Source organism: Miniopterus natalensis, chromosome 4 (genome assembly GCF_054644295.1).
Source record: "Miniopterus natalensis isolate mMinNat1 chromosome 4, mMinNat1.hap1, whole genome shotgun sequence".
In the NCBI taxonomy this organism is placed as follows: Eukaryota; Metazoa; Chordata; class Mammalia; order Chiroptera; family Miniopteridae; genus Miniopterus; species Miniopterus natalensis.
Window position 1 is genome coordinate 45,800,152 of NC_142084.1, and position 13,095 is coordinate 45,813,246.

The 13,095-nt window shown below is 33.2% G+C and overlaps 1 protein-coding gene across 2 annotated transcripts in view; it reads left to right on the forward strand.

Annotated features, from left to right (window-relative positions):
• Positions 1–13,095, forward strand: part of RBM46 (RNA binding motif protein 46) — a 31,735-nt gene that overhangs the window by 11,945 nt on the left and 6,695 nt on the right. The gene's annotated exons all lie outside the window — the stretch shown is intronic.

Here is a 13,095-nt window from a genome sequence, read left to right on the forward strand (position 1 = left end):
TAACCCAGACAATGTAAGTTTCTAAACTAAGAAAAAACTTTAATTTTTTACGATTTATTTTAAATCTGTTTATGTTGTTAAATAAATGCATGGGAGAAGAAAAGATTCTGTATTAGACTATTAAAATTCAGAATCATCTTTCTTACACCTCTTAGAGTATACTAGTCTATTTTGAAGTCCTCTGAAAAATTGCTTTTTGAAAACTTTGATTTAAGGAAGTTTGTTTTTGGCATTCTTATTTTCATAACACTTTTGTTTATTATTTTTACTCCTCTAGCCTTTCTATTCTCACTGTCAATTTATTAACTGGCAGCTGGCTGATCATTCATACCGGGTGGGACAAAAGTAGGTTTATAGTATATGAAACACAAAATTTATTCTTATATTATTAATTGTTGTATTATTTTCCATACAAACAACTGTAAACCTTCTTTTTGTCCCACCCTATATATAAGTTAATTTAACAAATACTGAACATTGCTTTGTATACAGTCCTGAGGATCACTGTAGTGAATCAGACACAGTTGCTGCTTTCATAGAGTATACATTCTATTCAGGGAGATAGTTATTCAGTAATAGTTCTGATAGACACTGAAGAAGCACAGGGTGTTATGAGAATGTATAATTGGATGATATGACCTAATTTGAGATGAGAGGGTCAGGAACTAGTATATTGCATTTTAGAATTTCAGCAAAAGGAGATTTATTTAGTACTTTAAATTTAGTACAGCACATAGGCAGCATAGAATAAAGAGTATGACATTTGGACTCAGAATTCCTGGATTCACATCCCAGCTTTGTTACTTTGAGAAGTTACTTTTACCTCCCTGTAATTCAGTTTCTTCACTTGTAAAATGAGAATGTTAACAGTATTTATTTCATAGGGTAATTATATGTATTTGATGAGTTAAAATTTTGTAAAAGACCCACAACAGTGTCTTTTTTATTTTAAAATGTGCCGTATAAATATTGGAGAATAGTATTCAGAAGACAAAGTCAAGATATTGGCGTTTCCAATAATAATAATAAATATTATTACTAATAATAGATAAGATTCTTTGAGCACTAATATATAAGGTATTGTGCTAAATGCCTTTATATAATACATCCTGAGGTGGATATTATTTTAATGTCTATACTTTTTTTTTTAACAAATAAAGAAACTGAGGCTTCAGTAGATTAATTTGCCCAAGAACCCCAGTTAGCCAAGAGGCTGTGCTCTTAACTACTGTTCTTTCTAACTTCACATGATTCCAATGAAAAACTGATCTTTGTCTTATATTAAACATTTGATAACACACTGTGAACGTCTGGGGCATTTTTGGCAAGTTATTCTTCTAAAAATTAAAATAAAATGAGATGGGCTTTTGTTCCATGTTTTACCTCCTTTTCTGAAACAGTTTTGTCCTCACCAGTCCTAAAAACTTATAAACCAGACCACTCCTGTATAATATGGACCTAGGACATTTGATCAAATTCTAAATGAATCATTTTAAGTTACAAAGATCTTATGCACATATCTTGTTAACAAGGTAGCTTTGGGATTTTTGGGTTTGATGCTTGGATAAGCGTTGTCACTGGAAGGCACATGTGTCAACGTGGCAGGTGATCCACGTTTTTCACCATCAAATGCTAGACAGAATTTCAAAAAGTTTGTTATATCTATTTCATTGTTTCTTGTTGCTTGGTACTCTCATTTTGCTCTTTAATCATACTCAAAACATCTCAATACATGATTGAACCAACCATGTAATTTATTATTCCAATTATGTCTAACTATGATTTTTCATTGTTATTTCCTTGATCAGGAACCTACAGCGGCCTTCTATTATAGTATAATCAAGTCCTCTGAACTCCACATTCTTCTGTTCATGTTTTATTATTTGGCCTCACCTTAACCTAACCATAGATAAATATCTTGCTTTGATTATCTGAAGAACTTGCGCTGTTGGTTGGTACCTCCAGACTCTTCCTCGCGCTTCTCAGTCCACTTGGAATACTGTTCTACTTACTCTCATCTACTTAATCTCTTATATTAAGCTTTTCTCAGACATAGTAACTGAGAATGACCTTTTCCTTATACTACTAAACAATTTAGTAATTTGTATGCTACTGTTTACTATTATAAAATTTTTGATCCATCAGGTTTATAAAGTCAACATATTGACTTTATACATATTTTTATTGTTAGTATTTCCTTTATTATGCCTGTAGATCAGTACTGTCTCCTCCGTTAGTACTCAGCATGTAGTGCTTTTCAAATAATTAAAGTGACCTACGTGCTATAAGTTTCAAAGATAAATATTTTGAGGAAAAATAAATTTTGGCTGTGCTTTGAGCAGAAAGAGGAAGGGGTTGGAAAAGGATATCTGAGATATGTAGTTGGTAGGTACAGACACAGAACGATTACTGATGATGGTTAACAGGATGATATATGTGTATTTATATTTTACTGAAGTAGAAATACGTATATAACTTAAAACAATAGTGAAATAAGTGTTTCAAAATAGTGAAAACATTGAAATACAGACTTAGTCATATGGATTACTTTATACTGAATATGTATTAGGTATGTATATATAGAAATGAAATTTAAAATATAATGGATTATATAAGTACAATTTTATAATTTTATTGACCATTATGATAGCTTCTTAAGTTCATTACATGAGCCACAGTTTAGTGCCATGTATAACATTTGTTAAGACTTCACAAATGGAAAATAATTGGCAATTGCTTCTTGTGTTATTTCTAAACAGTTTACAGCAGCATTGCATTTCTTCATTCTTCTACACAGGTATAGACTGAAAAGGTGGTGTTCTTCCTTTCAGTTTAGTTTCCTAAAGACAGGAAAAGCCCTACAAATTCAGGATGCTAAGATAATAGTCTTATTTAGAATATACTGGACTTCTGTGCATTGTTATTTTCTGTTTTCAAAAGAAGAAATAGCAGTATGACATATCTGAGAGTCTGAAAGTTTTTCATTTTTCATACCAATTACTTTAAAATTCATATGGAATTGTTCTTCAAACTGAAAGCCAATAAAATCTTCAAGGATATAGAATATGCTTATATGTACAATTAGTTTTAAAGTAACTTTAAAAACTTTTCATCACTCTTTATAGACCAAGTCATGTATCTACAATGTTATGTCTTAATGAAATAATAAAAATTAGTATCCAAATTAGTGGTAATTTTACCTAGTTTAACCTTTTTTTTTTTTTTTTTAAATGTATCTTTATTGATTTCAGAGAGAGGAAAGGAGAGAGAGAGAAACATCAATGATGAGAGAGTCACTGATCGGCTGCCTCCTGCACACCCCCAACTGGGGGTCGAGCCCGCAACCCAGGCATGTGCCCTGACCGAGAGTCGAACCCCGATCGCCTTTATCCTAGGTCTACACTCAACCGTTGAGCCACGCCTGGCCGGGCTAACGTTCTTTTTTAAAAAATTTATCTTTATTGTTGAAAGTATTACAAATGCCCCCCTTTTTCCCCATTGATCCCCTCCACCCTGTACCCCTTCCCCCTGGGCCTTCACTGCACTGTCGTCTGTGTCCATGGGTTATGCATATATGAATATAAATACTTCGGTTACCTCCCCCCCCCCCCCCCCGGATTTGTCAGTCTGTTCCATGCTTCTATGTCTCTGGATCTATTTTGCTCATCAGTTAATTTTGTTCATTAGATTCCAAATAAGTAAGATCATGTGACACTTGTCTTTTTCTGACTGGCTTATTTTGCTTAGCATAATATTCTCCAGGTCCCACCATGCTATCTCAAAGGGTAAGGGATCCTTCGTTTTTACAGCTGCATAGTATTCCATTGTGTAAATGTCCAAGAAGGTGCTTGATATGATATCAGTCTTCTTGAATATGTAGAGACTTGTTTTGTTTACTAACATGTGGTCTATCTTTGAGACTGTCCCAGGTGCACTTGAGGAGAAAGCCTATTTTGCGGCTTTGTAGTGGAATGTTCTGTAAATATCAATTAAATCTGTCTGATCTAGTGTGTCATTTATAGTCACTGTTTCCTTTGTTGATTTTTGGTATGTAAGATCTATACAGTAAAGTCAGTGTGGTGTTGAAGTCCCCTACTATGACTGTATTGCTGTCGAACTCTCCTTTAAAGTCCTCGAGAAGTTTTTGTTGTTGTTTTTTCCCCTCCAGCCTGTGTGAGTCTTTTGTTCTGAGGTGGGTTTCTTGTAGACAGCAAATATTTGGGTCTTGTTTTCTTACCCATTCAGCTACCCTATGTCTTTTGATTGGGACATTTAATCCATTTATATTTAAGGTTATTATTGATAGGTACTTACCTATTGCCATTTTTTTTTTTATGCCTATGTTTCTCATTCTATTTCAACTTATTTTACAGCAGTCCCTTTAACATTTCCTGCAATGCTGGTTTGGTGGTGATAAACTCCTTTGGCTTTTTTTGGGTCTTTTTTTGCTCTTTATTTCATCATCTGTTTTGAATGATAGCCTTGCTGGATAGAGTATTCTTGGTTTCAGATCCTTGTTTTGCATTACCTTGAATACTTCATGCTTTTCCCCTCTGGCCTGTAGAGTTTCTGATGAGAAGTCAGCTGACAGCCTTATGGAGACTCTTTTGTAGGTAACAGGTTGCTTTTCTCTTGCTGCCTTTAAGAGTCTCTCTTTGTCTTGAATTTTTAGCATTTTAATTATGATGTGTGTGGGCATGGGCCTCTTTGGGTTCTTCTTGCTTGGGACTCTGTGCCTCCTGAACTTGTGTGACTTTTTTCTTGACCAGGTTAGGGAGGTTTTCTGCCATTTTTTCTTCAAACAGATTCTCTAACCCTTGCTTATTTTCAACTTCCTCTGGCGTTCCTATGATGTGAATATTGTTACATTTCGTGTTGTCCCACAGCTTCCTTAGACTGTCCTCCTGTTTTTTAATTGTTTTTTCTTTTTTGGATGTCTGATTGAGTGATTTTTTTCTACCCTGTCTTCTTATGCACTGATTCAATCCTCAGCTTTCCCTAATCTGCTGCTCATTCCTTCCAGTGTTTTTTTTATTTCTACTATGTCGTTCTTAATTTCCTTCGTAGTTTCCATATCTTTTTTCATGCTGTTGAGCATCCTTATAATCAGTATTCTGAACTCAATATATGATAGATTGCTTATCTCCCTTTCATTTAGCTCTTCTCCTGGATAATTTTTTTGTTCTTTCATTTGGGTCTTTTTTTTTGGTCTCCTCATTTTGGGTTTGTTTCTATGTATTAGGTTGATCTGCTAGGACTCCCAGTCTTTTGGATGGTTTCTCGTCCAGGCCAATGTCAGATGCTGTTTGTGACTGGCCTTGAGTACCCTGTTTGAAGTTTCCCATACTCCACAGGTTCTGGTTTCCTCTGCTGGGACTGGGTGTGTTTGGACAGGACCAAGATGTACACCGCGGTCTGCCTTTCTAAGCCCTGGGTCCAGAAGCAAATCAGGCAAAGACTCAAAGCGCCCAGAGGCTGTGTGTTATTCAGTCTCCTAATGAGCCTCAGGCTAGAGAAATTCCACAAGGTGAGGCCAAAAGGTTTTCCTGCAGGGTGGGGCAATTGCTTTGCCCCCAGGCAAAAGCAGTCTCTATGTGGTCTCCATTTTTCATCCTTGGTTATGAGGATGCTCTCCAGCTAGTCTTCAGTTGCAGTTGATTATACAGGGTGGTTTTTCTATATTGTAGTTGTACTACTGTAGTAGTACAGTTTGGTCCTGGGAGAGTGTCAGTGTAGCTTCCACTCAATCCATCACCATCTTGGATCTCCAGTTTATTTTTCTTTTGGATCTTATTATTACAGAAGACTAAAAATAACACATGCAATAATTCCAGTTTCATAGAAAACCAAGGTTCTGTCTCTGATCGTTGAAGTTTAGAAGATTCTTATTCTTGACTTTTCGACATGCTTTTTGTTTATCCTAGTGTCTTTCTTGTATCTTTTAAGAATTAAAAAAATGTTTTGATTTTTTTTTTTTTTTTTGAGAAGAAGGGAGAGGGATAGAGGGATACAAACATCAGTGAGAGAGAAATGTCATTGATCTGCTGCCTCCTGCACGCCCCCCTACTTGGGATCAAGCCTGCAGCCCGAGCTTGGAATTGAACCAGTGACCTCTTGGTTCCTGTGTCAATGTTCAACCACTGAGCCACACCAGCTGGGCTTTCTTGTGTCTTGACTACTGAATAATCGCTTTTGAAATAATTTCTTGGAATATGTTTAACAATTAGTGATTTTTTTTTAGTTTTTACTTTTGCTTTGAGGATCATCATCCATTCTGTATGTTAACAGAAATGTAATTGTCCTAGATTGATAATTTAAATCTCTATTGAAAATCAATATTATAGTTCTTAAATTACTCTGAATCATTATTCTTACTCTTTTTTGATAGGAACTTTAAAAATAGTAGTTTTATTTTTATCATAATTATATATCAGTATGGTCGATATGATAATTCTTTCATTTTTTGTTCTTAAGATGTTATATTACATTGAAACAGAAAAGTACATAAATCATGACTGTAAGCTTTGTGTATTACCACCATATGAAGACATAAAATATCTACACACCATAAGGCTCTTTTTTACCTTCCACCAAGATATTCCCCTTTCTCTTCCCAAAGGAAACCTCTGACTTCTGTGTTTCAAACTTTATACATTTTATATACTTTTTTAACGCTATGAGATTGGTCCATGTTGCTGCACATAGCAGTACTGTTCATTCCTTCCCTGCGATGTATTATATTGAAATGATATAATTTATTTGTTGTTTCTGTTGGTAAAGATATGAGGTGCTTTCAGTTTGGGCTGTTAGAATAATGATGCTGTGAAGTTTCTTGTACATTTTTTGGTGTTCATTTGCATGCATTTTTTTTTAATACATTGGAGTAATATGCGGCAAGTCATATTTTTAAAACTTAGTAGATAATGCCACACAATTTTCCAAAGTGATTATACCAACTTAAACTTTACTGTCAATAATATATGGGTTTCCATTGTTACGCATTCCTGCTAGCACTTGGGTGCTATCAGTTTTTTAACATTTTGAACTTCTCTGGTTAGTATATTTTTCGATCTCATTGAGATTATAATTTTTATATCACTGTTTACTAATGATATTGAGCAGTTTTTAATAGGATTATATGGCATTAAGATATCCTCTTAATGAAGTGTCTTCCTTGTTTTAAATCTCTTGTCCCTTTTTTGAGTTGGGATTTTCTTTTATTAAGATACAAACTATTTATTGGCAATATAGTTTACAAGGATCCTCTTCCCCTGTACATGGCTTACTTTTTTACTCTTTTCATGTTACACTTTGAAAGAAATGGAAGTTCTTAATTTTAATATGGTTCAATTTATCTGTTAAAGTTAGTACTGTTTGTTTCCTGCTTAAAGATTTTCTGCTCACCTTCTTCTGTATTAACTTTTAAACACATTTTAAAAATCTTTTCAATTTTGTGAGGGTGTATCCAGGTTTGTTTGTTTTTACCCCCAGTGTGGATAATTATTTACCTAGCACTATTTATTTATTTAATTTAATTTTTCCATCACCATTTAACCTCTCCATCACAATCACCCTACTGTTGTCCATGTCCATGAGTTCTCTCTCTCTCTTTTTATTTTTTGCTCAATGCTTCCACTTCTCCCCCTCCCCCCAAGAGCTGTCTGCCTGCTATCTATGAGTCTGCCTGTATTTTGCTTCATAGTTCAGTTTGTTCATTAAATTCCACATATGACTGAAATCTCACGGTACTTATCTTTCTCTGACACTCTTGTTTCACTTAACATAATGTTCTCAGTCCATCCATACTGTCACAAAGGGTAAAGTTTTCTTCCTTTTTATAGTAGAGTGGTAGTATTCCACTGTGTAAATGTACCACAGCATTTTTATCCACTCATCTACTCATGGACACCTGGGCTGCTTCCAAATCCTGTATCTAGCACCATTTATTGAAAGGACTGCCCTTTTCCCATTGCTCTGCAGTGCCACCTTTAGCATAAATCAAGTATTTATGTATATGTGTGTATGTACACACATGTACACCTATACACACACACACTTTATTCTGGATTCTCTATTGCATTCATCTTAATTACACTGTCTTAATTACATAACTTTAAGAAAAGTCTTAATGTTTGGTAGAGAGTGTCTTAATACCTTTTTTTGTATTTACAATTATCTTGGCTCTTCTCAGCCCTTATATTTACATATGAATTTTACAATCAGATTGTAAATTGATAGCAAAGCAATCCTGTTGGGAATTTGATTGGAATTGAATTGAATCTGTAGATCAGTTTGCAGAGAACTAACATTTTTATAATACGGAGCCTTCAGATCCATGAATATAGATCTCTACATTTATTTAGGTGTTTTATAATTTCTCTAAACATTCGGTAGTTTACTGTGTAAATATCTCTTGCATCTTTCATTAGATTTATTTGTTGGTATATAATATTTTCCAATGCCATTGCAAAAGGTGCCTTTTAATCTCAATTTCTAATTGTTCCTGTTTGTACAAATATAATTTATTTTTTGTATATTGAATAAAATTATTTGATTCTAATGGCTTGACTGTTTTAAATTTTCTACATACTCAGTCATGTCAACTGCATATAATGAGCTTTTTTCTTCTTTTCTGTCTTTATACTTTTCTTTTTTCTGTTGCTTTGTTGCACTTTGCTGCAACTGCTTTGCTAGCATTTGAATACAAATGATGATAGAAGGCATCATTGTAAACTTTCAGTATTTCTCCATTAATGTATGATGCTTGTTGTAGCTTTTATTATAGAAACCCTTTATCACATTAAGGATATTCCTTTCTGTTCCTAGTTTGCTAAGAGTTTTTATCAGGAATGGGTGGTGAATTTTATCAAATGCTTTTCTACATCTATTTATATAATTATATCATTTTTGTCTATTTTAATGTGAATTGCATTGATGTTTGAATATCACATCAACCTTGTATTTCTGAATTAAACTCAATTTGGTCATGCTACATTATCTTTTTTTATGTATTGCTAAATTTGCTTTTTCTTTAGGATTTTTACATCTGTGTTCATTAAAGAGATTGGTGCATACTTTTCCTTATAACAACAGTTGGACAGTTTTTTCTCTTTTAGTGTTTTATGGGAGAGTTTTTGTATGATTGATATATATTTTTTGACTATGTGGAAGATCGTTTAAGAAGCCATCTTAATTTAGAGTTTTCAGCCTTTTATTACAGTATATGCATTTTCAGGCTACAAATTTTCCTCTTACATGTGGTTATAGATGTGTTACATACATTTAATACATTTAATGTATTTTGTTATTATTTTAAAAATACTTTGTTTTTATTTCTTCTTGAACATAGATTTCTGTAGTTTTGGTTTTTATTTTACTATGGTCAAAAAGTGTATTTGTATCATTTTAGTACTTGGCTTTTTTTAAAAAAATATATCTTTATTGATTTCAGAGAGAGGAAAGGGAGGGAGAGAGAGATAGAAACATCAATGATGGGAGAGAATCATTGATTGGCTGCCTCCTGCACACCCCCCACCAGGGATCAAGCATGTGCCCTGACCCAAATCGAATTTCTGTCTTCTGGATCATAGGTAAATGCTCAACTGCTGAGTCATGCCAGCTGGGCTCCCTTTTGTTTTTTAACGACCAAGTAAATAAATATTCCACACCTGCTTAAAAAGAATTTGTAGTTGTTAATTGAAGTGTAGTAATTTGCTAGGGTTGCTGTGGCAAAATAACACAATCTAGGTGGTTTAAGCAACAGAAATTTATTCTCCTACAGTTCTCAGGGCTAGAAGTCAAAAATCAAGGTGTTGGCAGGGCCATATTCTTTCTGAAGTTGGTAGGCGATCATTTCCTTGCCTCTTTTATTTAGCTTCTGATGCTGCCTGCCGCAGTCCTTGAGTTCCTTGGCATGTAGACGCATTACTCATTACTCCAGTCTCTGCCTCTGTTGTAACATGTTCATCTTCTCCCTGTGTGTTTCTGTGTCTTCACATGGCACACTTTGTTTTTCTGCACTTACAAGGATAACAGTCAAATTAGATTAAGGTTCCACCCTTCTCCAGTAAGACCTAACTTTAACTAATGACATTTGCAATGACCCTATTGAAGTACTAGGGGTTAGGACTTCAACATATCTTTTTGGGCACATAATTCAACTCATAACCTATGTATGTAAGTATATGTAAATATTTATGAACATATATGTGTATTATGTTTATATATGTATATACACATATATCTCAGGCCAAGTTTGTTAATCATATTTAAATTTCTTTCATGATTTTTGGTCTGCTTATTTTATTACTGAGATGGTTATGAAAATCACCCACTATGATTATAGATTTGTATTTTCCTCTCAGTTTGTCAAATTTTGCTTTATATATTTTGAGGTTATGAATTAGGTGCATAGATATTAGAATTGTTACATTTTTCTGGTGAAGTATACCTTTTATCATTATATTGTGTTGTTCTATAGCACGCATTCCTGCCTTATGTTAAAATATAAAGTTTCTTTTAATTAGAGTTTGCCTGTTAAACATTTTTCCATTTTTTAACTTTACTTTTTCTGTATCTTAGCCTTAAGATGAGCCCAATATATAATTTTTGCTGCTGTTTTTGTTGCTGTTCTTTGCTTTTGTTGAAAGTCTGTCCTTTGAGTGCTTGGTCAGCTTGCATTTAGTGTATGTGTTGATATAATTGGAATTAACTCTTTCATCTTGCCTTAGCCTTTATTCCTTGTTCTAGTTTCATGCTCTATTTCCTTTTTCTTCTTTCTTGTCTTCTTTTGATAGATTGCTTCTTTGCCCTTTTCTCTCTCCTTCTTTTAGCTGTATTAGTCATAAAGTCTTTACTATTCTTTTAGTGATTACACCGTAGGCTCCAGTATACATTCTTAACTTATTGAAGCCCAATATTAATTAGTGCTTTTATCATATTCCAGACAATGAAAGGGCCTTAGTACACTTTAGCTTCTCTTATTTCTTCTTCCAATTATATAGAGTGTCTTGGTATTTCCATATGTTTTAAACCAATATATTTTAATCCCATATATCTAATAATAATAGTTTTTAGTTATTATACACATACTCATTTACATTTACATATTTATGATTTCCTTTGCTCTTTATTCCTCCTATACCTCTAAGCTTCCACTGTGATTATTTCTTTAGTCTGGCCAGAGAACACTCATTTGTATTTTCCTTTGGATATGCTTATGAAAAATTACTTCAGTTTAATTTGCCTGAATATTTCTTTAATTCACCTGCCTTCTGATATGGTACGTTTACTCGATAAGCAGTTATTTTCCTTTAGCCCATTGAGGTTATAAATCCACTTACTGTCTTCTGGCTTCCATTGTTTCTGTTGAGTAATGAGCTGTAATTTACTTATTGCTTCTTTGAACATAAACTTTTTTTTGCCCTCTGCTACTTTTAATATTTTCTTTTTGTCTGTGATTTTCAAAAGTGTTACTATGATGGACTTACGTGTACTTTCTTAGTTTTTATCTTAATCAGGACATTTCACTACTTCTAAAGTCTGCGGATTGATGTTTTTCATCTGTTTTAGAAAGTTCTAAGTTATTCTGTTTTCACATATTGCTTTTGTCCCAGTATCTCTCCTTTCTTTATAGTACTCCCAATTATACATATGTTAAACATTTTTACTGTATCTTATATATCTATTATATTCCTTCTGTACTTTTTATTTGTTTGTGTGTTTGGTCTGCATATTTTCTTCAGACCTGTCTTTTGGTTCATGAATTCTTTTTTCATCTGTGTCTAACATACTGATAAAACCATTCATTTAGATTTATTTCTGTTCTAGCATTTTATTTGACTCTTTTTAAATGATTTCTATTTTTTCTTCAAAACTTTGTCTTGTCTTTTATTTCCTTGAACATATTAGACATAGTTATTTTAATATAAAGATCTGAAAACTTTAATTTTTTTGTAGATCTGCTACTGTTCACTTTTATTTTATTGTTGGTTTTAGGTCACATTGTTTTCTGTCTTTGTATGGTTATTTTTTATTGAATTTTTTATTTTTATTGATACTGCATATGAAAAAAAATTAAAGATAATTTGAAAGCTAGCATGCTTATTTTTATTCAGAGAGGATTTATTTTTGCTTCAGAAAGGTGACCCAAGTAACGACATCCCTGATTGCCTTGATTCAGGCAGGAATTGAGAAAATTTTAAGTTGAATTTATTCAGTTAGAGTTGGTCTAGTTCATTTTTACTTAGAGTTCCAGACAGGCCTCATCCATAGCTTCTCATCTTCAGTTTTTGTGCTCCTATCCTCAGAAATTTTTCTGTCTGTTGTCATCTTTTCTTGCCTCTAAGATCCCTCTTCAGAATCCGCCAGTCCTTCTAAGGCAAACTCTCCAACCAAAAGATGCTCACACTTTTTTGAGTTTCCTTCTTTTTCTAGGATCTCGATCCCATAATTCTTCACTGCCTTGGTCATTCTCAGTGCTTTCAGATAGATATTTTTGCTTTTATAATAATTGTCTACATTTTCAAGTTCTCACTGGGAGGGTTGATTAGTTAGTTACCTGTGTGATCATGTAAAAATCAAAAAGTATTTTGACCATTTTTTCTACTGAGTTATTTTAAGATGGCTATTTAAAAATCTACAGTTTTATATGGATCATCAAACATTTTTTATTTGTTCATACTTCTATGTAGTTTCTTAGCATAGAGTTGGATATACATTTCTACTAGAAAGCTTTGAGGCACTTAAAGAGATGAATGACTAAAATGGGTGGCTTTCCAGAGTTGTACTATATATAGTTAACTTAGGCTTCAAGCACATAAAGTTTAGCTGTTAATAAGCAAAATGTTTTTTAAGCTTAGTGTTTTTTTGGCCATCTATCTTTTTAGGACAGAAGAAAAATATAGTGATATTTATCAAATTCACTTAGATTCTTTGGCTATCTGCTTATCAGAAGCTGGGTAATTTCATTTGATTTTAAAATCCTTTCTTTATTTTACTAGTAGAGCATTCCTTAGAAAAACTAACAAAGAAGGACTTAATTTGTATAGAAAGATGCTTTTTTTTTTTTTTCCTGATAATGTATTAACTCATAAT